General features: G+C 38.1%; 22 non-coding genes across 22 annotated transcripts in view; all 22 read right to left on the minus strand.

The window, feature by feature from the left end:
- Positions 1-4,357: 4,357 nt before the first annotated feature.
- Positions 4,358-4,476, minus strand: LOC141314782 (5S ribosomal RNA). Its single transcript, XR_012350327.1, has one exon. It is a non-coding gene; the product is annotated as a 5S ribosomal RNA (ribosomal RNA).
- Positions 4,477-5,277: 801 nt separating this feature from the next.
- On the minus strand, positions 5,278-5,396 carry LOC141314783 (5S ribosomal RNA). Its single transcript, XR_012350328.1, has one exon. It is a non-coding gene; the product is annotated as a 5S ribosomal RNA (ribosomal RNA).
- Positions 5,397-13,184: 7,788 nt separating this feature from the next.
- Positions 13,185-13,303, minus strand: LOC141315136 (5S ribosomal RNA). The gene has a single exon (XR_012350679.1). It is a non-coding gene; the product is annotated as a 5S ribosomal RNA (ribosomal RNA).
- Positions 13,304-14,104: 801 nt separating this feature from the next.
- On the minus strand, positions 14,105-14,223 carry LOC141314785 (5S ribosomal RNA). Its single transcript, XR_012350329.1, has one exon. It is a non-coding gene; the product is annotated as a 5S ribosomal RNA (ribosomal RNA).
- Positions 14,224-15,024: 801 nt separating this feature from the next.
- On the minus strand, positions 15,025-15,143 carry LOC141314786 (5S ribosomal RNA). The gene has a single exon (XR_012350330.1). It is a non-coding gene; the product is annotated as a 5S ribosomal RNA (ribosomal RNA).
- Positions 15,144-15,227: 84 nt separating this feature from the next.
- LOC141315167 (5S ribosomal RNA) lies at positions 15,228-15,346 on the minus strand. The gene has a single exon (XR_012350710.1). It is a non-coding gene; the product is annotated as a 5S ribosomal RNA (ribosomal RNA).
- An 84-nt stretch (positions 15,347-15,430) lies between these two features.
- On the minus strand, positions 15,431-15,549 carry LOC141314787 (5S ribosomal RNA). Its single transcript, XR_012350331.1, has one exon. It is a non-coding gene; the product is annotated as a 5S ribosomal RNA (ribosomal RNA).
- Positions 15,550-16,350: 801 nt separating this feature from the next.
- Positions 16,351-16,469, minus strand: LOC141315069 (5S ribosomal RNA). The gene has a single exon (XR_012350613.1). It is a non-coding gene; the product is annotated as a 5S ribosomal RNA (ribosomal RNA).
- Positions 16,470-17,270: 801 nt separating this feature from the next.
- Positions 17,271-17,389, minus strand: LOC141315092 (5S ribosomal RNA). Its single transcript, XR_012350635.1, has one exon. It is a non-coding gene; the product is annotated as a 5S ribosomal RNA (ribosomal RNA).
- An 84-nt stretch (positions 17,390-17,473) lies between these two features.
- On the minus strand, positions 17,474-17,592 carry LOC141315168 (5S ribosomal RNA). The gene has a single exon (XR_012350711.1). It is a non-coding gene; the product is annotated as a 5S ribosomal RNA (ribosomal RNA).
- Positions 17,593-17,676: 84 nt separating this feature from the next.
- LOC141314788 (5S ribosomal RNA) lies at positions 17,677-17,795 on the minus strand. The gene has a single exon (XR_012350332.1). It is a non-coding gene; the product is annotated as a 5S ribosomal RNA (ribosomal RNA).
- Positions 17,796-18,596: 801 nt separating this feature from the next.
- Positions 18,597-18,715, minus strand: LOC141314789 (5S ribosomal RNA). Its single transcript, XR_012350333.1, has one exon. It is a non-coding gene; the product is annotated as a 5S ribosomal RNA (ribosomal RNA).
- Positions 18,716-19,516: 801 nt separating this feature from the next.
- Positions 19,517-19,635, minus strand: LOC141314791 (5S ribosomal RNA). The gene has a single exon (XR_012350336.1). It is a non-coding gene; the product is annotated as a 5S ribosomal RNA (ribosomal RNA).
- An 84-nt stretch (positions 19,636-19,719) lies between these two features.
- LOC141315169 (5S ribosomal RNA) lies at positions 19,720-19,838 on the minus strand. Its single transcript, XR_012350712.1, has one exon. It is a non-coding gene; the product is annotated as a 5S ribosomal RNA (ribosomal RNA).
- An 84-nt stretch (positions 19,839-19,922) lies between these two features.
- Positions 19,923-20,041, minus strand: LOC141314792 (5S ribosomal RNA). Its single transcript, XR_012350337.1, has one exon. It is a non-coding gene; the product is annotated as a 5S ribosomal RNA (ribosomal RNA).
- Positions 20,042-20,842: 801 nt separating this feature from the next.
- On the minus strand, positions 20,843-20,961 carry LOC141315070 (5S ribosomal RNA). The gene has a single exon (XR_012350614.1). It is a non-coding gene; the product is annotated as a 5S ribosomal RNA (ribosomal RNA).
- An 801-nt stretch (positions 20,962-21,762) lies between these two features.
- Positions 21,763-21,881, minus strand: LOC141314793 (5S ribosomal RNA). Its single transcript, XR_012350338.1, has one exon. It is a non-coding gene; the product is annotated as a 5S ribosomal RNA (ribosomal RNA).
- Positions 21,882-21,965: 84 nt separating this feature from the next.
- Positions 21,966-22,084, minus strand: LOC141315095 (5S ribosomal RNA). The gene has a single exon (XR_012350637.1). It is a non-coding gene; the product is annotated as a 5S ribosomal RNA (ribosomal RNA).
- Positions 22,085-22,885: 801 nt separating this feature from the next.
- LOC141314957 (5S ribosomal RNA) lies at positions 22,886-23,004 on the minus strand. The gene has a single exon (XR_012350501.1). It is a non-coding gene; the product is annotated as a 5S ribosomal RNA (ribosomal RNA).
- An 801-nt stretch (positions 23,005-23,805) lies between these two features.
- On the minus strand, positions 23,806-23,924 carry LOC141315040 (5S ribosomal RNA). The gene has a single exon (XR_012350583.1). It is a non-coding gene; the product is annotated as a 5S ribosomal RNA (ribosomal RNA).
- An 84-nt stretch (positions 23,925-24,008) lies between these two features.
- LOC141315114 (5S ribosomal RNA) lies at positions 24,009-24,127 on the minus strand. Its single transcript, XR_012350657.1, has one exon. It is a non-coding gene; the product is annotated as a 5S ribosomal RNA (ribosomal RNA).
- Positions 24,128-24,928: 801 nt separating this feature from the next.
- Positions 24,929-25,000, minus strand: part of LOC141315051 (5S ribosomal RNA) — a 119-nt gene continuing 47 nt past the window's right edge. The window contains exon 1 of the ribosomal RNA XR_012350594.1: positions 24,929-25,000. This exon is cut by the window's right edge and continues 47 nt beyond it. This is a non-coding gene — a ribosomal RNA (5S ribosomal RNA).

Below are 25,000 nucleotides of genomic sequence, written 5' to 3' on the forward strand. Positions count from 1 at the left end.
TCCTCCATAAGGAATTTGAATACCTCTTATTTCTTTATCACTTTTTATCAAAGATGCCAGCGGCTCCGCTGTTATTGAATATAACAAAGCAGATAATGGGCACCCTTGTCTGACTGACCTTTCTAATGGAAAGGGGTCAGTTAATGCCCCATTAATTTTAACACAGCTCCGGGCATTGTCATATATTAATTTGATCCATTTTCTTATTCTGTCTCCAAACCCATATCTCGCCATTGTCTGCTCAATAAAACTGTGCTCCACTCTATCAAAAGCTTTATTCAAATCCACAGATAAAACCAACCCCCCTTCCCCATCCTTTCCCATGTTTTCTACAACGTCTCTTATTGTACATATGATATCCATAATGTCTCTCCCCATTATACTGTATGCTTGGCTAGGCGACACAATACTCCCTACAACCTGTTTAATTCTATTGGCTATTACTTTTGTTAAAATTTTATAATCCGAATTAAGCAGACTCAAAGGCCTATAATTTTCCAACTTCAATGGATTTCCTTTATTTTTATATAAGATAGTTATTATTCCTAAGCCCATGGATCTCGGCATTTCCCCTCTCTCCTCCATACCTTTATACAACCTTAGCAGTATTGGTGCTAGGGACCCTATGAAGGCCTTATAGAACTCATGTGTCAAACCATCCGAGCCCGGACTTTTATTCTTTTTTGTCTGATTTATTGCATCTTTTATTTCTTCAATACCTATATCTCTTTCGCACATATTCTTCTCATCCTCGTCTAGCTTCACGTTCACAGTACTCAAGACTTCATCCACACATTCTTGTTTTACACCCTCTTTCTTGAATAATTCCCTATAAAAATTCTCCACTTCTCCTATTATCCCAACAAAATCATTTATTTTATCGCCTTTTCTATTTTCTAACTCTACAATGTGTTTTCTCCTCTGCTTTTTATTTTCTAAATTTAGGAAGAATTTTGTACTTCTTTCTCCCTCTAAAGCATACTGAGCTCTACTTCTTATTATAGCTCCCTTGCTTTTTTCCTTTTCATACTCCTCTAATTCTGTTTTTAACCTCCAAAAGCACTCTTCACTGTACTCAGGATTATTTTCTATTTTTTCCGCTTCCCCTTTTAATGCATTTTCCAAAGCTTCTGCTTTACTCCTCCTCATAAAATCTCTTTGTTTTGAATACCTAATACTTCTTTTTTTAATTTTCTCTTTCATTCCCTCCCACCATTCACATACATTTTCCTCAAATAGAGAATTCTGCATTTCATAATTTATACATTTTACAATATTTTCTTTATATGCCTCTTCATTTAACAGATTTGCATTCAGACACCACAAACCCCCTCCCCTCGCCTCTTCACTTACACCCATCTTGACTGTCATCACAGCATGATCACTTAAACTGACAAACTTATATTTCACATTTTTAACATATTTTAACATTTCTCTTTTTGCCAAACATAAATCTATACGACTCTGTTTCAAATTACCCATCACCATTTGTCTTCTCGAAAATTCTCTTTTATATGGATTCTCTTCCCTCCACACATCTACTATGTCTTCATTCTGCATCCACTCTGTTAAGAACTTTCTTGACCCATCAGATTTAAAATTAGCACTACTGGAAGCATCCAGTCTCGTGCACCACACGTTGAAATCCCCAACTACTATACACTTCTCTTTCCATTGTGTCTTCATTTCCTTAAAGACTTCTTTTCTGTCAATCTCTATATTCGGTGCATAAATGTTTATAAGCCTAAACATTTCATTACAAAACTTAAATTCAAGTCCTAGCATTCTCCCATTTCCATCTTTATAAATTTGTTTCACATTTTGCACTCTGTCTCTTTTTATCAAAATCGCCACTCCACATGCTTTTACATTTCCATGACTCACATAAATTTCCCCCTCCCAACTCTTTTTTATATTGTCCATTATATCCCCTGTCCAATGCGTCTCTTGTAGGCATAGCACATCAGCTTTTAACAGTCTCTTCACCCTCTCAAACTTTTTTAGGTCTCTTAGCCCGTTACTGTTCAGACACGCAATGTGCAAAATACCCCACATAGTGATTATCACAGTTTTTAAGGGATTTATACTCATTCCAATTAAATCAAACTCTTACTTTCTGCCTTTTGCTCCTCCAGTCTTTCCTTCTTTCTTTTTTTCAATGTACCTTTCCCCTCACATATATCCATGTCTTCCTCTCCGTTTTTCACAGGATTTTCTATCATTTCTTTCTCCTTTCCTCCCCCTTCGTCTTTCTTCATTCCTCTTCTCTCCAGATGTTGTTCTCCTTGACTTTTAGCATTACCACCTTCTTCATTGTCATTTTTTTCCGTCTTCCCGTTTCCATCTTCACACTCCAGACCTCTCTGATCCATCTCTTTACCTGCTGTTCTTTTTTTCTTCTTTCTCTGTCTCATGATCTGTTGCCCCGCGCCCGCCTCCTCTGGGCTGCTCTCACTCTTAGTATCTCCCCTGTTTGTCGCTCTCTCTTTCTCTCCCCAAGTGCTTTGACTCATCTCTCCTTCAACAATTACCTCTTCCTCTTCTTTTTCTTCACTCTCCAGCTCCTCGTACAGATCTTCCATTATCCCCTCGCCGTTCCTTTCTTCCATCATAGCCGGCGTCTCACACACGCACAGTCCTGGCCGCATTCCACACACTTCACAATTCACCTCTTTGCACTCTCTTGCATAGTGTCCTTGTTTATCGCATCTAAAACACCTAAAGCTCGGGCAGTCCCTCACAACATGTCCCGGTTGTATACACAAACGGCAAACCTTCACTTGTCGGTCATGTATCACCCTAAAGTGTTCTGTCCCTCCGAGCGTCTCAAATTTCGTTGAATAGGGCAACGATTTAACAACATTATTGAACTTAACTTTTAAAAACCTTGTCCCATCCGCAATGTCGGTTCCCGGCCACATTCTCCTCTTGATTTTAGACGCTTCTGTTACTCCCCAATCCTTTAGTTTGCTCAATATTTCTTCATCCTGAATATACATAGGCAGTCCTAAGAAAGAAACAACCACCTCCATGCAATCCACTTCCTTCACCATTACACGACTGTTTTTTATCTTCAAACCATCCAGAATTTTTCCTTTTGCCTTCATATCTTCCATTGTTAACTCATACTCTTTTGGAGATTTATACCTGCAACCGATCACTCCTCCGCATTCTTCCTTCACACTCTTTAATAGTTCCATCATTGTGATTCTGTCCTCCCCCTCCATCTCCACCAGCACCGTCAGTTCCTTTCCATAGCTGCGCTCTCCATCTCTCTTGTCCTGCATGTTTCGACCTCTTCCCGTCTCCTGTTGTCCAGCCATTTCTCTTTCCTTGCTGTGTGAGGTATTTATCCCCAAACAGCACGACACTGTTTGAGGATTAAATGACCCCCCAACACGCAAACACTCCTTTGGAGCAGTTTTTCCAAACAATGTGAAAAGAATTGAATCCTTTACTCCACTCAAACAAACACACTCCTTCTTCCTCCTTGCTTCTCTCACTGTACCACTTCCTGTCACCACTAGGGAGCGCTCAAGGTGGTATGGCCATAAGCGAGGGCTGCTCCAAAAAGTGGGCTATTTAAAGATCAGCCTCCGTAAAAGCCAGCATATTATATAAATAGTGAAGAAAAGGCAAAAGCTTACAGCACCTGGTATTCCCAGGCGGTCTCCCATAAAAGTGTAACAATCGGCCTTATCAGCCGAGTTACAAGACTAAAATGGGGTCAGATTTAACTGTGAGAGATGACTAGTGGTTAAAAGAATGAGACATAAAAGAAAATTGGTTTAAATAGATTTGGTGTATTTACAAGGTTCACATAAAAGACTTTAAAACAACACGATAAAACTAGGTAAACTCTGTTAAAAGAATACAGTTCATTTGTCCATACCCTAAAAACAGGTAAACTCTGTTAAAAGAATACAGTTCATTTGTCCATACCCTAAAAACAGTCCAAGAACCCCAGTGTGTTGATAAGTCCAATGTGAGTGTCCACCAGTGTATATACAATCCACAGAAAGTGTAATCCAAAGTTTGCAGGTGGTGAATGGAAAGGTGAGCTCTAAAATTAGCAACTCCTCAATCCAACAGTTTGGTGACTGTCCTTTGTTTGTCATGCTGCTCTCTTATACAGTTGTACTTCCTGCTTCCTGTCATGTGTCTAGTCACATGACAGGCCAACCATCCATTTATTAAAGACACATACACTTAAAATGTTAAGAGTAATAAAATGGCCTAAAAAACATGTAAAACACTTAAAACTCTATAATACATGTAAATGATTGTAATAAATAGAGCGGTAAAACAAGTCTTTCTAAAAGCCAGCATATTATATAAATAGTGAAGCAAAGGCAAAAGCTTACAGCACCTGGTATTCCCAGGCGGTCTCCCATCCAAGTACTAACCAGGCCCGACGCTGCTTAGCTTCCGAGATCAGACGAGATCGGGCGCTCTCAGCGCGGTATGGCCATAAGCGAGGGCTGCTCCAAAAAGTGGGCTATTTAAAGATCAGCCTCCGTAAAAGCCAGCATATTATATAAATAGTGAAGAAAAGGCAAAAGCTTACAGCACCTGGTATTCCCAGGCGGTCTCCCATAAAAGTGTAACAATCGGCCTTATCAGCCGAGTTACAAGACTAAAATGGGGTCAGATTTAACTGTGAGAGATGACTAGTGGTTAAAAGAATGAGACATAAAAGAAAATTGGTTTAAATAGATTTGGTGTATTTACAAGGTTCACATAAAAGACTTTAAAACAACACGATAAAACTAGGTAAACTCTGTTAAAAGAATACAGTTCATTTGTCCATACCCTAAAAACAGGTCAACTCTGTTAAAAGAATACAGTTCATTTGTCCATACCCTAAAAACAGTCCAAGAACCCCAGTGTGTTGATAAGTCCAATGTGAGTGTCCACCAGTGTATATACAATCCACAGAAAGTGTAATCCAAAGTTTGCAGGTGGTGAATGGAAAGGTGAGCTCTAAAATTAGCAACTCCTCAATCCAACAGTTTGGTGACTGTCCTTTGTTTGTCATGCTGCTCTCTTATACAGTTGTACTTCCTGCTTCCTGTCATGTGTCTAGTCACATGACAGGCCAACCATCCATTTATTAAAGACACATACACTTAAAATGTTAAGAGTAATAAAATGGCCTAAAAAACATGTAAAACACTTAAAACTCTATAATACATGTAAATGATTGTAATAAATAGAGCGGTAAAACACGTCTTTCTAAAAGCCAGCATATTATATAAATAGTGAAGAAAAGGCAAAAGCTTACAGCACCTGGTATTCCCAGGCGGTCTCCCATCCAAGTACTAACCAGGCCCGACGCTGCTTAGCTTCCGAGATCAGACGAGATCGGGCGCTCTCAGCGCGGTATGGCCATAAGCAAGGGCTGCTCCAAAAAGTGGGCTATTTAAAGATCAGCCTCTGTAAAAGCCAGCATATTATATAAATAGTGAAGAAAAGGCAAAAGCTTACAGCACCTGGTATTCCCAGGCGGTCTCCCATAAAAGTGTAACAATCGGCCTTATCAGCCGAGTTACAAGACTAAAATGGGGTCAGATTTAACTGTGAGAGATGACTAGTGGTTAAAAGAATGAGACATAAAAGAAAATTGGTTTAAATAGATTTGGTGTATTTACAAGGTTCACATAAAAGACTTTAAAACAACACGATAAAACTAGGTAAACTCTGTTAAAAGAATACAGTTCATTTGTCCATACCCTAAAAACAGGTAAACTCTGTTAAAAGAATACAGTTCATTTGTCCATACCCTAAAAACAGTCCAAGAACCCCAGTGTGTTGATAAGTCCAATGTGAGTGTCCACCAGTGTATATACAATCCACAGAAAGTGTAATCCAAAGTTTGCAGGTGGTGAATGGAAAGGTGAGCTCTAAAATTAGCAACTCCTCAATCCAACAGTTTGGTGACTGTCCTTTGTTTGTCATGCTGCTCTCTTATACAGTTGTACTTCCTGCTTCCTGTCATGTGTCTAGTCACATGACAGGCCAACCATCCATTTATTAAAGACACATACACTTAAAATGTTAAGAGTAATAAAATGGCCTAAAAACCATGTAAAACCCTTAAAACTCTATAATACATGTAAATGATTGTAATAAATAGAGCGGTAAAACACGTCTTTCTAAAAGCCAGCATATTATATAAATAGTGAAGAAAAGGCAAAAGCTTACAGCACCTGGTATTCCCAGGCGGTCTCCCATCCAAGTACTAACCAGGCCCGACGCTGCTTAGCTTCCGAGATCAGACGAGATCGGGCGCTCTTTTTTTTTTTTTTTTTTTTTAAAACATGTTAATACATTTTAAAAACAGTCTGAATCACATTCTGGCAACAATACATTAAATCGAAACCATGTCATTTCAATAAATGGGTTATCATTTACAAAAATTTTGACAAAAACATCTTTCTCTTCATTCATATTACATTAATCAAACAAAACATTTAAAATAAAACACATCTTCACCTTAAAAAGTTTGCACACAGGTATTTTTGTTTTCTTTTGTTTGACAAAATTTCTTCTGCTCCAAATTACAAATCTAGCAATGGTTAATATCAAATTTAAAAAACACACATTCTTAAAATTACCTTTAGAACCAAATAAAAACATTGTTTCCCATTCTTCATCAATACATCTTTGTTCTACTCCCAATTTACTTGTCATTTCTTTTAATTTTTTTATAAAACATTTTAACCCTGTGCATTTAAAAAAAATATGTATCAATCCTTCATCTTCCCTATTACATACCTTGCATATTGCATCACTTGCCATTCCAAATTTACACAGTCTCATTTCACTTAATAAACAATTATGTCTTAAAATATAATCAAAGTTTTCTAAAATTGGACTTTTCCACCAAGCTCTTAGATTTTTCCATATTTTCTTAGTTTCCATACTTGGGTACAATCTTTGCCAATATCCTTCTGCTTTTGGTGTGATAAAAACATCTTCACATAAACAAGAATAAAACATCTTTAAAATACCATCTTTAAAAGCATGCTGTTTGTCATTACTTTTAAAATCAATCATCATTCCATCATTACCTTTTGTTTCTTCTGTACCTTCTATAATATTTATCCATTCTTCCGGTATTACTTCTTTCATTTGTTTGTATTGTTTTTCTAAGACTGTTTTAGTTTCATTGTCATAATTTTCTACAATTGCGTCTCTTATTACTTGCACCGGTACAAAACCAGGTATCACTTCATACAAGATATCTTTTATTTGCTTTATCCCCGCATAAAACCATTTTTTTATAAAAAATGGTATCATTTCCCTTTTTAATTTGATTATTTAAAAACAATGGTTGTCTTAAAATCTCTTCCCTGGTAAAAGACGTACAAACAACATGCTTTCTAAAATCACCCCATGCTTTTACAACCTCTTTATAAAACTCTGGTATTCCGTTCATCATGTTTTCTTTTAGCTTCATCCATAAGACATCATCTCCCATTTTTCCACATTTATTTAAAAAATAGTTCATTACACCCTTCCACGCATATTTCCCATGTTTCCAGTATTTATTAACAGTTTTTATTCTTATACTTTTCATTCTTATTAATGGATCTATTAGTCCCAACCCTCCTTCCTCCACCTTTCCAATTAGAGTGTCATAAGCAATTTTCGATGGTTTCCCCTCCCATAAAAAGTTTAAAACAATAGATTTGATTTTTTTATACACCCATATAGGCAAACTCACAGAACCCAATACATACCACATTTTTGATAAAAACAAAGAATTAATCACTAAAACCTTCCCTTTTAAAAATAATCCTCTTAATTTCCAGAAATTTAATCTCTTCTCCATTCCTTTTAAAACCTCCTCCCATACCACTTCTCTTATTTCATTTTCATTTTCTCCAACCCTTATACCTAAAATTTTCATACTCTTCTTTTCTTCCTTAAATTGCATTTTATTCAGCAGCTCATTCGGTAATCCAATTTTCATGTATGTAGTTTTTTCTTTATTAACTTTTGCCCCTGTTCCTTTACAATATCTTTCTAAAACTCCCATTGCTTTATCCATACTTTTAATATCTTTTACAAACAATGTCGTGTCATCTGCATATTGAAATATTTTTTGTTCTGATTCTTCTCCTTTTATGCGTATTCCTTTTATGTTCTTTTCCTGGTCTACTGCCAGTCCTAAAGCTTCAGATACTAAAGTGTATAATAATGCTGACATAGGACAACCTTGTCTGATTGATCTCGTTATTTTAAAATCTTTAGTTAAAAAACCATTCACTTTTACACAACTACTTATATCTGTATATAAACATTTTATCCATTTTAAAAAATTCTCCCCAAAACCAAATCTCTCCATCACATGTATCAAGTATTTGTGTTCAACTCTATCAAAAGCCTTTTCTAAATCCACACTCATTATATATCCTGTTTCTTTCTCCTCCTTCATGTACCATATCATATCTCTTATATTGTTAATGACATCAGTTATATCTCTTTTTAGAACAGCATATGCTTGATTTGTAGTAATTATATTTGGTACTACTATTTTCAATCGATTGGCTAAAATTTTGGCTAATATTTTATAATCTGTATTCAACATGCTTAGTGGTCTGTAGTTTTTCAGGTCTCTCTTATCACCTTTTTTCTTGTAAATTATTTTCACCATACCTTTCTTCATACTATTCGTTAAATTCCCTTTTTTAAAATTATCTATAAATATTTCATTTAAAATTGGACATAACACATCTTTAAAAACCTTATAAAATTCAGCTGTTAATCCATCTATTCCTGGACTTTTACCATTTTTCAGTTGATCAATTGCAATTCCTATTTCTAATTCCGTAATCTCACTCTCACACATTTCTTTGTCTCCCTCATTAACTTTAACCTGTATTTTACTTAATACAAATTCCTCATCTTCTAAAACTATCTCATTTTTGGTAAATAAATGCTTATAGAATTCTCTGACTTCTTCCAAAATTCCTGTTTTATCTTCTACAATCCTTGCATCTTCTGTTTTAATACTTTTTATTATATCTGCTCTCTGTCTTGTTTTTTCTAATTCATAAAAATATTTCGTACTTCTTTCTCCTTCTACAATGTCTTTCGCCCTACTTCTTATTATTGCTCCTTTACACTTCTCTTCTTCTATTTTCTTTAATTCTTCCTGTAATTCTATTATCTTATCAATATTTTCATCATGCTCATTTACTTTCCTCATTTCTTCATCCCACTCTTTTTTGATCTTATTTTCTTTCATCTTTTTGACTTTTTGCCATTTTTTTGAATATCCTCCTGAGACCCCGCCCATTGACTTATGTCCTCTGTAGTGGACCTTGTGTTTTCATGAATTTTCTTTGAATTTTTTGAGCTACTCTGTCAAGTCCTGTTGTACTGTGCAGAGGACATCCTGGGCTTTCTAGTGATATGTCATTTGATTGGCTGGCATGCTAGGAACCACTTTTACACTGAATCCAAAATGGCCGACATGCAAATGAGCACATTTTATGGGAAGGACAGAGATATGTAAAATTTAGCTTTTTTACATGTTTTTTACTATTATTATCACATATATATTTGTTTATTAAAGTGTCAGTAACAATACATTTAGCTTTCAAAGCTGTTAAATTGTTTATGTTTCAAAATATCATCCTTTTTTAAATGTCAACTATAGTGGACATCAGGACCATCTTAATGTAATTAATGACTGCATGTTGTAGGAGGCAGAACTGAAGCAGAGAGGATTTTTATAAGATAGTTGAGGGAGACTCTGACTTAGAGCTGTCAGATGAGGATAAATTTGAATGTAACATACAAGAAGATGTTGAAGAAGAGGAAGAAATTGCAGGAGACTCAGATGAGCAGACTGAGACAGACACAGAGACAGAAAGGGAAGAACAGGAAAGATACCGCACTCTGTGGTTCTGCAGAAGGACAATGTACACCAGCAAATTCACTTCTGAATGGTTGAAGAAAAACAAAATGAAGACTTTGGAGTGGCTTAGTCAAAGTCCTGACCTGAATCCTATTGAGATGCCCACAGCATGACCTTAAAATAGGCGGTCCATGCTCGAAAACCCTCCAATGTGGCTGAATTACAACAATTCTGCCAAGATGAGTGGGCCAAAATTCCTGCACAGCGCCGTAACAGACTCATTGCAAGTTATGGAAAATGCTTGATTTCAGTTGTTTTGTTTTTGTTACATAAATGTTGGATTAATATCCCTTTACAGCCATATTCTGTACAGTTTTGTTGTCTGAGTTTGGCTGTCGTTTCGAACTAAAATGGTCCTGTGGTCCACTACAGTGGACATGCTGTAAAATTAAAAATAAAAACAAAACGTAAAAACTCCAAATTGTATAATTTTTTTTTAACCCAAAGGATGTAGGAAATCACAAAAAAACAACAAAAAAGAGGCACTTTTTTTCTTTGGGTCTCAGGAGGATATTCCATTGAGAATTTTTTTATTCTTTTTTTTAGAATGTCCCACCAAAACCCTTTTTCCATTTCATACATTTCCTCATTTACACTATTAATTATTATACTTTCTATTTCCATTCTGTATATTTCATTTTTTAGAAGTTCTGCATTTAATATCCACACCCCTGGTCCTTTATCAGCCTCATTAAAATTCATCAATATCCATAAAAAATCATGATCACTCTCACTATAATTTTTGTAAGACGCCTTAGTGACATAATATGCTTCCTTTTTCTTACATAAAAATAAGTCTATTCTACTTTGCTTTAGAACTCTGTCAACAATTTGTCTTCTTGAATATTCTCTTTTCATACCATTCCTCTCTCTCCACACATCCACCATATTATATTTCTCCATTATGTTATGTAGTTCATTCCTCCCTCTATCTCTTCTAAATCCCATTGAATCATCTACATCAATTCTCTGTATTACAGTGTTAAAATCACCTAACACCATAATGTTGTCATGTTTTTCTATTAACTCATTCATATCCCTGTAAAAATTAAATTTATCTCTTTCATCATTTGGTGCATGTATATTACACACTTTCATTTCTTTTCCATTACACACAAATTTAACAATTATTATTCTTCCCTTTGTGTCTTTATAATCTATATTTACTTCTTCAAATACTCCTTTTCTTATTAAAATAGCTACCCCTCTCTTCCTTTCCATATCACAGTTACTATATATTTCTCCGTTCCATAATTTTCTAATTTCATCACTTATTTTATCTTCCCATTTCGTTTCTTGTAAACATAGCACATCACATTTTTTGGTCAGACACATTAATCTTTCAAACTTTTGACATTTGGATAATCCTCTAGCATTCAGCGATACAATTGATATAGAGCTCATTAAAGAAAAGATTGGAAAAACCAAATCCCACCATTCAATCCGTTTCATTGTCTTTCAAAAAAGTATTTTTTACTTCACCCATTTCAGCTTTCCTCCTCTCCAGTCTTTCCTTTTGCTCTTCTCTTCTTATCTTCTGCCTTTTAAGAACCTGTTGAATGTCTAAGCCATCTTTTCTTGTTTTTACACATCTATTCAGTCTTTCTTTTCCTTTGTTTTCCATTCCACGAATTTCCCCCCCATTGTCTGCTCCTCTTACCTCAGTCAGTGTCTTTATTCCCTTATCCTCAGCTTTTTCTTTTTCTTGTCCTTTTTCGTAGTCCAGTTCATTAGTGTCCACATCGTCCTGTTCCTTAGAAAATCCTTCTTTAATCAAATTTATATCCTCTTTGTTCGCTCCTCCTCCCATCTCCATTCCTTGTTCTTCATCTTCCTTCTTTTCTTTATTCTCATCTATGTTGTTGTTCTCCTCTTCCTCGTCATCTTGTTTCTCGTCCTCTCCTTGCGTCTGCCTTTGTGAGTCATTTAACCTCTCAATTGTTGTAACTCCCATTACCTCTTGTATTTCCATTCCTGGATCTTCATTTTCCTCGTCTTCTATCTCGCATCTGCATCTTAACATTGTCTTTTGGCAGCCTTGGCACCGCGGGACTTTACAGTCTCGCGCATAATGCCCCTGCTCAAGACAATTTCTGCATGTGAATTGTGGGCAGTCCTTTTTTTCATGCTCCGGACTTACACAGATCCTGCATGTCTTCACTTGATTATCGTGAATCACTCTGAAGTACTGCACTCCTTCTTCAGTCCTGAAGCTTGTGTTGTATGGTAAAGACGTCACCTCTTGTGGAAACTTTACCCTCAAAAATCGTGTTCCGTCTGCCACCGTTGTCCCGGGATGATATCTTCTTCTTAGTGGTAGAATGGGAGTTACACCCCAATTGATTAGTTTTTGACTGATTTCCTCATCTTCTATATAGCTGGGCAGACTCAAGAAAGACACCATTCTTTCTGTTGCACACAATTTCCTTATCTCACATTCTTGTCCGTTTATCATTATTCCATTCAACAGCAAATCACAGTCCATCTCACTTTCCATAGTCATTTCAAAATCATAATTATTTTTTCTTCTCAGTCCGATCAATTTTCCCATTCCAACTTTCTCTTCAACTGCTTTAATTATCATTATTATTGTTATATTTTCTATATCTTTAACAGTCATTGTTAATGTTGCTTCTTTCTTGTATTCCCTCTGATACCTTGTTTGTTTGCTTAATTTCTGTATCATTTGTTGTCGTTGAGATAAAACATTTCTTTTTTCTCCAACTTCTTTCTCAATTCCAATACCTTCAGTTGATTGTAGATCTCCTTTCCGTTCTTGTCCAGTTGTTTTTCTTTCTTGTTTCCTCCTTGAAACCACCGTCGCCCACGTTTCATTATTGTTTTCTCCATGTCTTTCATTTATATTCCTTTCAGTTATGTCTGCAACAAATCCTGGTTCCGCATTTCCCATCTCATGTTGTTTTACCAGTCCGTGTTCTTTGTCCATTAAATCCATATTTTGGTTGTCTCAAACCCCAAACAGAAAGACCTGTTTGGGGTTAAAAAAAACTCCCTCAAAAAAAACTTTTTCTAACTAAAAAACAAACAAAATAAATGTGAAAAAACACCCAGAAAAATGGTGAGCCTATCTCACCTACTGCACACTACAAACTGCCAACTCACTTCCTGTTTGCTCTCTAGCGCCTCAGGTGGGGGTATGGCCGTAAGCGAGGGTTGCTCCAAAAAGTGGGCTATTTAAAGATCAGCCTCCGTAAAAGCCAGCATATTATATAAATAGTGAAGAAAAGGCAAAAGCTTACAGCACCTGGTATTCCCAGGCGGTCTCCCATCCAAGTACTAACCAGGTCCAACGCTGCTTAGCTTCCGAGATCAGACGAGATCGGGCTCTCTCAGCGCGGTATGGCCATAAGCGAGGGCTGCTCCAAAAAGTGGGCTATTTAAAGATCAGCCTCCGTAAAAGCCAGCATATTATATAAATAGTGAAGAAAAGGCAAAAGCTTACAGCACCTGGTATTCCCAGGCGGTCTCCCATAAAAGTGTAACAATCGGCCTTATCAGCCGAGTTACAAGACTAAAATGGGGTCAGATTTAACTGTGAGAGATGACTAGTGGTTAAAAGAATGAGACATAAAAGAAAATTGGTTTAAATAGATTTGGTGTATTTACAAGGTTCACATAAAAGACTTTAAAACAACACGATAAAACTAGGTAAACTCTGTTAAAAGAATACAATTCATTTGTCCATACCCTAAAAACAGGTAAACTCTGTTAAAAGAATACAGTTCATTTGTCCATACCCTAAAAACAGTCCAAGAACCCCAGTGTGTTGATAAGTCCAATGTGAGTGTCCACCAGTGTATATACAATCCACAGAAAGTGTAATCCAAAGTTTGCAGGTGGTGAATGGAAAGGTGAGCTCTAAAATTAGCAACTCCTCAATCCAACAGTTTGGTGACTGTCCTTTGTTTGTCATGCTGCTCTCTTATACAGTTGTACTTCCTGCTTCCTGTCATGTGTCTAGTCACATGACAGTCCAACCATCCATTTATTAAAGACACATACACTTAAAATGTTAAGAGTAATAAAATGGCCTAAAAAACATGTAAAACACTTAAAACTCTATAATACATGTAAATGATTGTAATAAATAGAGCGGTAAAAAACGTCTTTCTAAAAGCCAGCATATTATATAAATAGTGAAGAAATGGCAAAAGCTTACAGCACCTGGTATTCCCAGGCGGTCTCCCATCCAAGTACTAACCAGGCCCGACGCTGCTTAGCTTCCGAGATCAGACGAGATCGGGCGCTCTCAGCGCGGTATGGCCATAAGCGAGGGCTGCTCCAAAAAGTGGGCTATTTAAAGATCAGCCTCTGTAAAAGCCAGCATATTATATAAATAGTGAAGAAAAGGCAAAAGCTTACAGCACCTGGTATTCCCAGGCGGTCTCCCATAAAAGTGTAACAATCGGCCTTATCAGCCGAGTTACAAGACTAAAATGGGGTCAGATTTAACTGTGAGAGATGACTAGTGGTTAAAAGAATGAGACATAAAAGAAAATTGGTTTAAATAGATTTGGTGTATTTACAAGGTTCACATAAAAGACTTTAAAACAACACGATAAAACTAGGTAAACTCTGTTAAAAGAATACAGTTCATTTGTCCATACCCTAAAAACAGGAAAACTCTGTTAAAAGAATACAGTTCATTTGTCCATACCCTAAAAACAGTCCAAGAACCCCAGTGTGTTGATAAGTCCAATGTGAGTGTCCACCAGTGTATATACAATCCACAGAAAGTGTAATCCAAAGTTTGCAGGTGGTGAATGGAAAGGTGAGCTCTAAAATTAGCAACTCCTCAATCCAACAGTTTGGTGACTGTCCTTTGTTTGTCATGCTGCTCTCTTATACAGTTGTACTTCCTGCTTCCTGTCATGTGTCTAGTCATATGACAGGCCAACCATCCATTTATTAAAGACACATACACTTAAAATGTTAAGAGTAATAAAATGGCCTAAAAAACATGTAAAACACTTAAAACTCTATAATACATGTAAATGATTGTAATAAATAGAGCGGTAAAACACGTCTTTCTAAAAGCCAGCATATTATATAAATAGTGAAGAAAAGGCAAAAGCTTACAGCACCTGGTATTCCCAGGCGGTCTCCCATCCAAGTACTAACCAGGCCCGACGCTGCTTAGCTTCCGAGATCAGACGAGATCGGGCGCTCTCAGCGCGGTATGGCCATAAGCGAGGGCTGCTCCAAAAAGTGGGCTATTTAAAGATCAGCCTCCGTAAAAGCCAGCATATTATATAAATAGTGAAGAAAAGGCAAAAGCTTACAGCACCTGGTATTCCCAGGCGGTCTCCCATCCAAGTACTAACCAGGTCCGACGCTGCTTAGCTTCCGAGATCAGACGAGATCGGGCTCTCTCAGCGCGGTATGGCCATAAGCGAGGGCTGCTTCAAAAAGTGGGCTATTTAAAGATCAGCCTCCGTAAAAGCCAGCATATTATATAAATAGTGAAGAAAAGGCAAAAGCTTACAGCACCTGGTATTCCCAGGCGGTCTCCCATCCAAGTACTAACCAGGCCCGACGCTGCTTAGCTTCCGAGATCAGACGAGATCGGGCGCTCTCAGCGCGGTATGGCCATAAGCGAGGGCTGCTCCAAAAAGTGGGCTATTTAAAGATCAGCCTCCGTAAAAGCCAGCATATTATATAAATAGTGAAGAAAAGGCAAAAGCTTACAGCACCTGGTATTCCCAGGCGGTCTCCCATAAAAGTGTAACAATCGGCCTTATCAGCCGAGTTACAAGACTAAAATGGGGTCAGATTTAACTGTGAGAGATGACTAGTGGTTAAAAGAATGAGACATAAAAGAAAATTGGTTTAAATAGATTTGGTGTATTTACAAGGTTCACATAAAAGACTTTAAAACAACACGATAAAACTAGGTAAACTCTGTTAAAAGAATACAGTTCATTTGTCCATACCCTAAAAACAGGTAAACTCTGTTAAAAGAATACAGTTCATTTGTCCATACCCTAAAAACAGTCCAAGAACCCCAGTGTGTTGATAAGTCCAATGTGAGTGTCCACCAGTGTATATACAATCCACAGAAAGTGTAATCCAAAGTTTGCAGGTGGTGAATGGAAAGGTGAGCTCTAAAATTAGCAACTCCTCAATCCAACAGTTTGGTGACTGTCCTTTGTTTGTCATGCTGCTCTCTTATACAGTTGTACTTCCTGCTTCCTGTCATGTGTCTAGTCATATGACAGGCCAACCATCCATTTATTAAAGACACATACACTTAAAATGTTAAGAGTAATAAAATGGCCTAAAAAACATGTAAAACACTTAAAACTCTATAATACATGTAAATGATTGTAATAAATAGAGCGGTAAAACACGTCTTTCTAAAAGCCAGCATATTATATAAATAGTGAAGAAAAGGCAAAAGCTTACAGCACCTGGTATTCCCAGGCGGTCTCCCATCCAAGTACTAACCAGGCCCAACGCTGCTAAGCTTCCGAGATCAGACGAGATCGGGCGCTCTCAGCGCGGTATGGCCATAAGCGAGGGCTGCTCCAAAAAGTGGGCTATTTAAAGATCAGCCTCCGTAAAAGCCAGCATATTATATAAATAGTGAAGAAAAGGCAAAAGCTTACAGCACCTGGTATTCCCAGGCGGTCTCCCATAAAAGTGTAACAATCGGCCTTATCAGCCGAGTTACAAGACTAAAATGGGGTCAGATTTAACTGTGAGAGATGACTAGTGGTTAAAAGAATGAGACATAAAAGAAAATTGGTTTAAATAGATTTGGTGTATTTACAAGGTTCACATAAAAGACTTTAAAACAACACGATAAAACTAGGTAAACTCTGTTAAAAGAATACAGTTCATTTGTCCATACCCTAAAAACAGGAAAACTCTGTTAAAAGAATACAGTTCATTTGTCCATACCCTAAAAACAGTCCAAGAACCCCAGTGTGTTGATAAGTCCAATGTGAGTGTCCACCAGTGTATATACAATCCACAGAAAGTGTAATCCAAAGTTTGCAGGTGGTGAATGGAAAGGTGAGCTCTAAAATTAGCAACTCCTCAATCCAACAGTTTGGTGACTGTCCTTTGTTTGTCATGCTGCTCTCTTATACAGTTGTACTTCCTGCTTCCTGTCATGTGTCTAGTCACATGACAGGCCAACCATCCATTTATTAAAGACACATACACTTAAAATGTTAAGAGTAATAAAATGGCCTAAAAAACATGTAAAACACTTAAAACTCTATAATAGATGTAAATGATTGTAATAAATAGAGCGGTAAAACACGTCTTTCTAAAAGCCAGCATATTATATAAATAGTGAAGAAAAGGCAAAAGCTTACAGCACCTGGTATTCCCAGGCGGTCTCCCATCCAAGTACTAACCAGGCCCGACGCTGCTTAGCTTCCGAGATCAGACGAGATCTGGCGCTCTCAGCGCGGTATGGCCATAAGCGAGGGCTGCTCCAAAAAGTGGGCTATTTAAAGATCAGCCTCCGTAAAAGCCAGCATATTATATAAATAGTGAAGAAAAGGCAAAAGCTTACAGCACCTGGTATTCCCAGGCGGTCTCCCATCCAAGTACTAACCAGGTCCGACGCTGCTTAGCTTCCGAGATCAGACGAGATCGGGCTCTCTCAGCGCGGTATGGCCATAAGCGAGGGCTGCTTCAAAAAGTGGGCTATTTAAAGATCAGCCTCCGTAAAAGCCAGCATATTATATAAATAGTGAAGAAAAGGCAAAAGCTTACAGCACCTGGTATTCCCAGGCGGTCTCCCATCCAAGTACTAACCAGGCCCGACGCTGCTTAGCTTCCGAGATCAGACGAGATCGGGCGCTCTCAGCGCGGTATGGCCATAAGCGAGGGCTGCTCCAAAAAGTGGGCTATTTAAAGATCAGCCTCCGTAAAAGCCAGCATATTATATAAATAGTGAAGAAAAGGCAAAAGCTTACAGCACCTGGTATTCCCAGGCGGTCTCCCATAAAAGTGTAACAATCGGCCTTATCAGCCGAGTTACAAGACTAAAATGGGGTCAGATTTAACTGTGAGAGATGACTAGTGGTTAAAAGAATGAGACATAAAAGAAAATTGGTTTAAATAGATTTGGTGTATTTACAAGGTTCACATAAAAGACTTTAAAACAACACGATAAAACTAGGTAAACTCTGTTAAAAGAATACAGTTCATTTGTCCATACCCTAAAAACAGGTAAACTCTGTTAAAAGAATACAGTTCATTTGTCCATACCCTAAAAACAGTCCAAGAACCCCAGTGTGTTGATAAGTCCAATGTGAGTGTCCACCAGTGTATATACAATCCACAGAAAGTGTAATCCAAAGTTTGCAGGTGGTGAATGGAAAGGTGAGCTCTAAAATTAGCAACTCCTCAATCCAACAGTTTGGTGACTGTCCTTTGTTTGTCATGCTGCTCTCTTATACAGTTGTACTTCCTGCTTCCTGTCATGTGTCTAGTCATATGACAGGCCAACCATCCATTTATTAAAGACACATACACTTAAAATGTTAAGAGTAATAAAATGGCCTAAAAAACATGTAAAACACTTAAAACTCTATAATACATGTAAATGATTGTAATAAATAGAGCGGTAAAGCACGTCTTTCTAAAAGCCAGCATATTATATAAATAGTGAAGAAAAGGCAAAAGCTTACAGCACCTGGTATTCCCAGGCGGTCTCCCATCCAAGTACTAACCAGGCCCGACGCTGCTTAGCTTCCGAGATCAGACGAGATCGGGCGCTCTCAGCGCGGTATGGCCATAAGCGAGGGCTGCTCCAAAAAGTGGGCTATTTAAAGATCAGCCTCCGTAAAAGCCAGCATATTATATAAATAGTGAAGAAAAGGCAAAAGCTTACAGCACCTGGTATTCCCAGGCGGTCTCCCATAAAAGTGTAACAATCGGCCTTATCAGCCGAGTTACAAGACTAAAATGGGGTCAGATTTAACTGTGAGAGATGACTAGTGGTTAAAAGAATGAGACATAAAAGAAAATTGGTTTAAATAGATTTGGTGTATTTACAAGGTTCACATAAAAGACTTTAAAACAACACGATAAAACTAGGTAAACTCTGTTAAAAGAATACAGTTCATTTGTCCATACCCTAAAAACAGGTAAACTCTGTTAAAAGAATACAGTTCATTTGTCCATACCCTAAAAACAGTCCAAGAACCCCAGTGTGTTGATAAGTCCAATGTGAGTGTCCACCAGTGTATATACAATCCACAGAAAGTGTAATCCAAAGTTTGCAGGTGGTGAATGGAAAGGTGAGCTCTAAAATTAGCAACTCCTCAATCCAACAGTTTGGTGACTGTCCTTTGTTTGTCATGCTGCTCTCTTATACAGTTGTACTTCCTGCTTCCTGTCATGTGTCTAGTCACATGACAGGCCAACCATCCATTTATTAAAGACACATACACTTAAAATGTTAAGAGTAATAAAATGGCCTAAAAAACATGTAAAACACTTAAAACTCTATAATACATGTAAATGATTGTAATAAATAGAGCGGTAAAACACGTCTTTCTAAAAGCCAGCATATTATATAAATAGTGAAGAAAAGGCAAAAGCTTACAGCACCTGGTATTCCCAGGCGGTCTCCCATCCAAGTACTAACCAGGCCCGACGCTGCTTAGCTTCCGAGATCAGACGAGATCGGGCGCTCTCAGCGCGGTATGGCCATAAGCGAGGGCTGCTCCAAAAAGTGGGCTATTTAAAGATCAGCCTCCGTAAAAGCCAGCATATTATATAAATAGTGAAGAAAAGGCAAAAGCTTACAGCACCTGGTATTCCCAGGCGGTCTCCCATCCAAGTACTAACCAGGTCCGACGCTGCTTAGCTTCCGAGATCAGACGAGATCGGGCTCTCTCAGCGCGGTATGGCCATAAGCGAGGGCTGCTTCAAAAAGTGGGCTATTTAAAGATCAGCCTCCGTAAAAGCCAGCATATTATATAAATAGTGAAGAAAAGGCAAAAGCTTACAGCACCTGGTATTCCCAGGCGGTCTCCCATCCAAGTACTAACCAGGCCCGACGCTGCTTAGCTTCCGAGATCAGACGAGATCGGGCGCTCTCAGCGCGGTATGGCCATAAGCGAGGGCTGCTCCAAAAAGTGGGCTATTTAAAGATCAGCCTCCGTAAAAGCCAGCATATTATATAAATAGTGAAGAAAAGGCAAAAGCTTACAGCACCTGGTATTCCCAGGCGGTCTCCCATAAAAGTGTAACAATCGGCCTTATCAGCCGAGTTACAAGACTAAAATGGGGTCAGATTTAACTGTGAGAGATGACTAGTGGTTAAAAGAATGAGACATAAAAGAAAATTGGTTTAAATAGATTTGGTGTATTTACAAGGTTCACATAAAAGACTTTAAAACAACACGATAAAACTAGGTAAACTCTGTTAAAAGAATACAGTTCATTTGTCCATACCCTAAAAACAGGTAAACTCTGTTAAAAGAATACAGTTCATTTGTCCATACCCTAAAAACAGTCCAAGAACCCCAGTGTGTTGATAAGTCCAATGTGAGTGTCCACCAGTGTATATACAATCCACAGAAAGTGTAATCCAAAGTTTGCAGGTGGTGAATGGAAAGGTGAGCTCTAAAATTAGCAACTCCTCAATCCAACAGTTTGGTGACTGTCCTTTGTTTGTCATGCTGCTCTCTTATACAGTTGTACTTCCTGCTTCCTGTCATGTGTCTAGTCATATGACAGGCCAACCATCCATTTATTAAAGACACATACACTTAAAATGTTAAGAGTAATAAAATGGCCTAAAAAACATGTAAAACACTTAAAACTCTATAATACATGTAAATGATTGTAATAAATAGAGCGGTAAAACACGTCTTTCTAAAAGCCAGCATATTATATAAATAGTGAAGAAAAGGCAAAAGCTTACAGCACCTGGTATTCCCAGGCGGTCTCCCATCCAAGTACTAACCAGGCCCAACGCTGCTAAGCTTCCGAGATCAGACGAGATCGGGCGCTCTCAGCGCGGTATGGCCATAAGCGAGGGCTGCTCCAAAAAGTGGGCTATTTAAAGATCAGCCTCCGTAAAAGCCAGCATATTATATAAATAGTGAAGAAAAGGCAAAAGCTTACAGCACCTGGTATTCCCAGGCGGTCTCCCATAAAAGTGTAACAATCGGCCTTATCAGCCGAGTTACAAGACTAAAATGGGGTCAGATTTAACTGTGAGAGATGACTAGTGGTTAAAAGAATGAGACATAAAAGAAAATTGGTTTAAATAGATTTGGTGTATTTACAAGGTTCACATAAAAGACTTTAAAACAACACGATAAAACTAGGTAAACTCTGTTAAAAGAATACAGTTCATTTGTCCATACCCTAAAAACAGGAAAACTCTGTTAAAAGAATACAGTTCATTTGTCCATACCCTAAAAACAGTCCAAGAACCCCAGTGTGTTGATAAGTCCAATGTGAGTGTCCACCAGTGTATATACAATCCACAGAAAGTGTAATCCAAAGTTTGCAGGTGGTGAATGGAAAGGTGAGCTCTAAAATTAGCAACTCCTCAATCCAACAGTTTGGTGACTGTCCTTTGTTTGTCATGCTGCTCTCTTATACAGTTGTACTTCCTGCTTCCTGTCATGTGTCTAGTCACATGACAGGCCAACCATCCATTTATTAAAGACACATACACTTAAAATGTTAAGAGTAATAAAATGGCCTAAAAAACATGTAAAACACTTAAAACTCTATAATACATGTAAATGATTGTAATAAATAGAGCGGTAAAACACGTCTTTCTAAAAGCCAGCATATTATATAAATAGTGAAGAAAAGGCAAAAGCTTACAGCACCTGGTATTCCCAGGCGGTCTCCCATCCAAGTACTAACCAGGCCCGACGCTGCTTAGCTTCCGAGATCAGACGAGATCGGGCGCTCTCAGCGCGGTATGGCCATAAGCAAGGGCTGCTCCAAAAAGTGGGCTATTTAAAGATCAGCCTCCGTAAAAGCCAGCATATTATATAAATAGTGAAGAAAAGGCAAAAGCTTACAGCACCTGGTATTCCCAGGCTGTCTCCCATCCAAGTACTAACCAGGCCCGACGCTGCTTAGCTTCCGAGATCAGACGAGATCGGGCGCTTTCAGCGCGGTATGGCCATAAGCGAGGGCTGCTCCAAAAAGTGGGCTATTTAAAGATCAGCCTCCGTAAAAGCCAGCATATTATATAAATAGTGAAGAAAAGGCAAAAGCTTACAGCACCTGGTATTCCCAGGCGGTCTCCCATAAAAGTGTAACAATCGGCCTTATCAGCCGAGTTACAAGACTAAAATGGGGTCAGATTTAACTGTGAGAGATGACTAGTGGTTAAAAGAATGAGACATAAAAGAAAATTGGTTTAAATAGATTTGGTGTATTTACAAGGTTCACATAAAAGACTTTAAAACAACACGATAAAACTAGGTAAACTCTGTTAAAAGAATACAGTTCATTTGTCCATACCCTAAAAACAGGTAAACTCTGTTAAAAGAATACAGTTCATTTGTCCATACCCTAAAAACAGTCCAAGAACCCCAGTGTGTTGATAAGTCCAATGTGAGTGTCCACCAGTGTATATACAATCCACAGAAAGTGTAATCCAAAGTTTGCAGGTGGTGAATGGAAAGGTGAGCTCTAAAATTAGCAACTCCTCAATCCAACAGTTTGGTGACTGTCCTTTGTTTGTCATGCTGCTCTCTTATACAGTTGTACTTCCTGCTTCCTGTCATGTGTCTAGTCACATGACAGGCCAACCATCCATTTATTAAAGACACATACACTTAAAATGTTAAGAGTAATAAAATGGCCTAAAAAACATGTAAAACACTTAAAACTCTATAATACATGTAAATGATTGTAATAAATAGAGCGGTAAAACACGTCTTTCTAAAAGCCAGCATATTATATAAATAGTGAAGAAAAGGCAAAAGCTTACAGCACCTGGTATTCCCAGGCGGTCTCCCATCCAAGTACTAACCAGGCCCGACGCTGCTTAGCTTCCGAGATCAGACGAGATCGGGCGTTCTCAGCGCGGTATGGCCATAAGCGAGGGCTGCTCCAAAAAGTGGGCTATTTAAAGATCAGCCTCCGTAAAAGCCAGCATATTATATAAATAGTGAAGAAAAGGCAAAAGCTTACAGCACCTGGTATTCCCAGGCGGTCTCCCATAAAAGTGTAACAATCGGCCTTATCAGCCGAGTTACAAGACTAAAATGGGGTCAGATTTAACTGTGAGAGATGACTAGTGGTTAAAAGAATGAGACATAAAAGAAAATTGGTTTAAATAGATTTGGTGTATTTACAAGGTTCACATAAAAGACTTTAAAACAACACGATAAAACTAGGTAAACTCTGTTAAAAGAATACAGTTCATTTGTCCATACCCTAAAAACAGGTAAACTCTGTTAAAAGAATACAGTTAATTTGTCCATACCCTAAAAACAGTCCAAGAACCCCAGTGTGTTGATAAGTCCAATGTGAGTGTCCACCAGTGTATATACAATCCACAGAAAGTGTAATCCAAAGTTTGCAGGTGGTGAATGGAAAGGTGAGCTCTAAAATTAGCAACTCCTCAATCCAACAGTTTGGTGACTGTCCTTTGTTTGTCATGCTGCTCTCTTATACAGTTGTACTTCCTGCTTCCTGTCATGTGTCTAGTCACATGACAGGCCAACCATCCATTTATTAAAGACACATACACTTAAAATGTTAAGAGTAATAAAATGGCCTAAAAAACATGTAAAACACTTAAAACTCTATAATACATGTAAATGATTGTAATAAATAGAGCGGTAAAACACGTCTTTCTAAAAGCCAGCATATTATATAAATAGTGAAGAAAAGGCAAAAGCTTACAGCACCTGGTATTCCCAGGCGGTCTCCCATCCAAGTACTAACCAGGCCCGACGCTGATTAGCTTCCGAGATCAGACGAGATCGGGCGCTCTCAGCGCGGTATGGCCATAAGCGAGGGCTGCTCCAAAAAGTGGGCTATTTAAAGATCAGCCTCCGTAAAAGCCAGCATATTATATAAATAGTGAAGAAAAGGCAAAAGCTTACAGAACCTGGTATTCCCAGGCGGTCTCCCATCCAAGTACTAACCAGGCCCGACGCTGCTTAGCTTCCGAGATCAGACGAGATCGGGCGCTCTCAGCGCGGTATGGCCATAAGCGAGGGCTGCTACAAAAAGTGGGCTATTTAAAGATCAGCCTCCGTAAAAGCCAGCATATTATATAAATAGTGAAGAAAAGGCAAAAGCTTACAGCACCTGGTATTCCCAGGCGGTCTCCCATAAAAGTGTAACAATCGGCCTTATCAGCCGAGTTACAAGACTAAAATGGGGTCAGATTTAACTGTGAGAGATGACTAGTGGTTAAAAGAATGAGACATAAAAGAAAATTGGTTTAAATAGATTTGGTGTATTTACAAGGTTCACATAAAAGACTTTAAAACAACACGATAAAACTAGGTAAACTCTGTTAAAAGAATACAGTTCATTTGTCCATACCCTAAAAACAGGTAAACTCTGTTAAAAGAATACAGTTCATTTGTCCATACCCTAAAAACAGTCCAAGAACCCCAGTGTGTTGATAAGTCCAATGTGAGTGTCCACCAGTGTATATACAATCCACAGAAAGTGTAATCCAAAGTTTGCAGGTGGTGAATGGAAAGGTGAGCTCTAAAATTAGCAACTCCTCAATCCAACAGTTTGGTGACTGTCCTTTGTTTGTCATGCTGCTCTCTTATACAGTTGTACTTCCTGCTTCCTGTCATGTGTCTAGTCATATGACAGGCCAACCATCCATTTATTAAAGACACATACACTTAAAATGTTAAGAGTAATAAAATGGCCTAAAAAACATGTAAAACACTTAAAACTCTATAATACATGTAAATGATTGTAATAAATAGAGCGGTAAAACACGTCTTTCTAAAAGCCAGCATATTATATAAATAGTGAAGAAAAGGCAAAAGCTTACAGCACCTGGTATTCCCAGGCGGTCTCCCATCCAAGTACTAACCAGACCCGACGCTGCTTAGCTTC

Source organism: Garra rufa, unplaced genomic scaffold, assembly GCF_049309525.1.
Source record: "Garra rufa unplaced genomic scaffold, GarRuf1.0 hap1_unplaced_013, whole genome shotgun sequence".
NCBI lineage: Eukaryota > Metazoa > Chordata > Actinopteri > Cypriniformes > Cyprinidae > Garra > Garra rufa.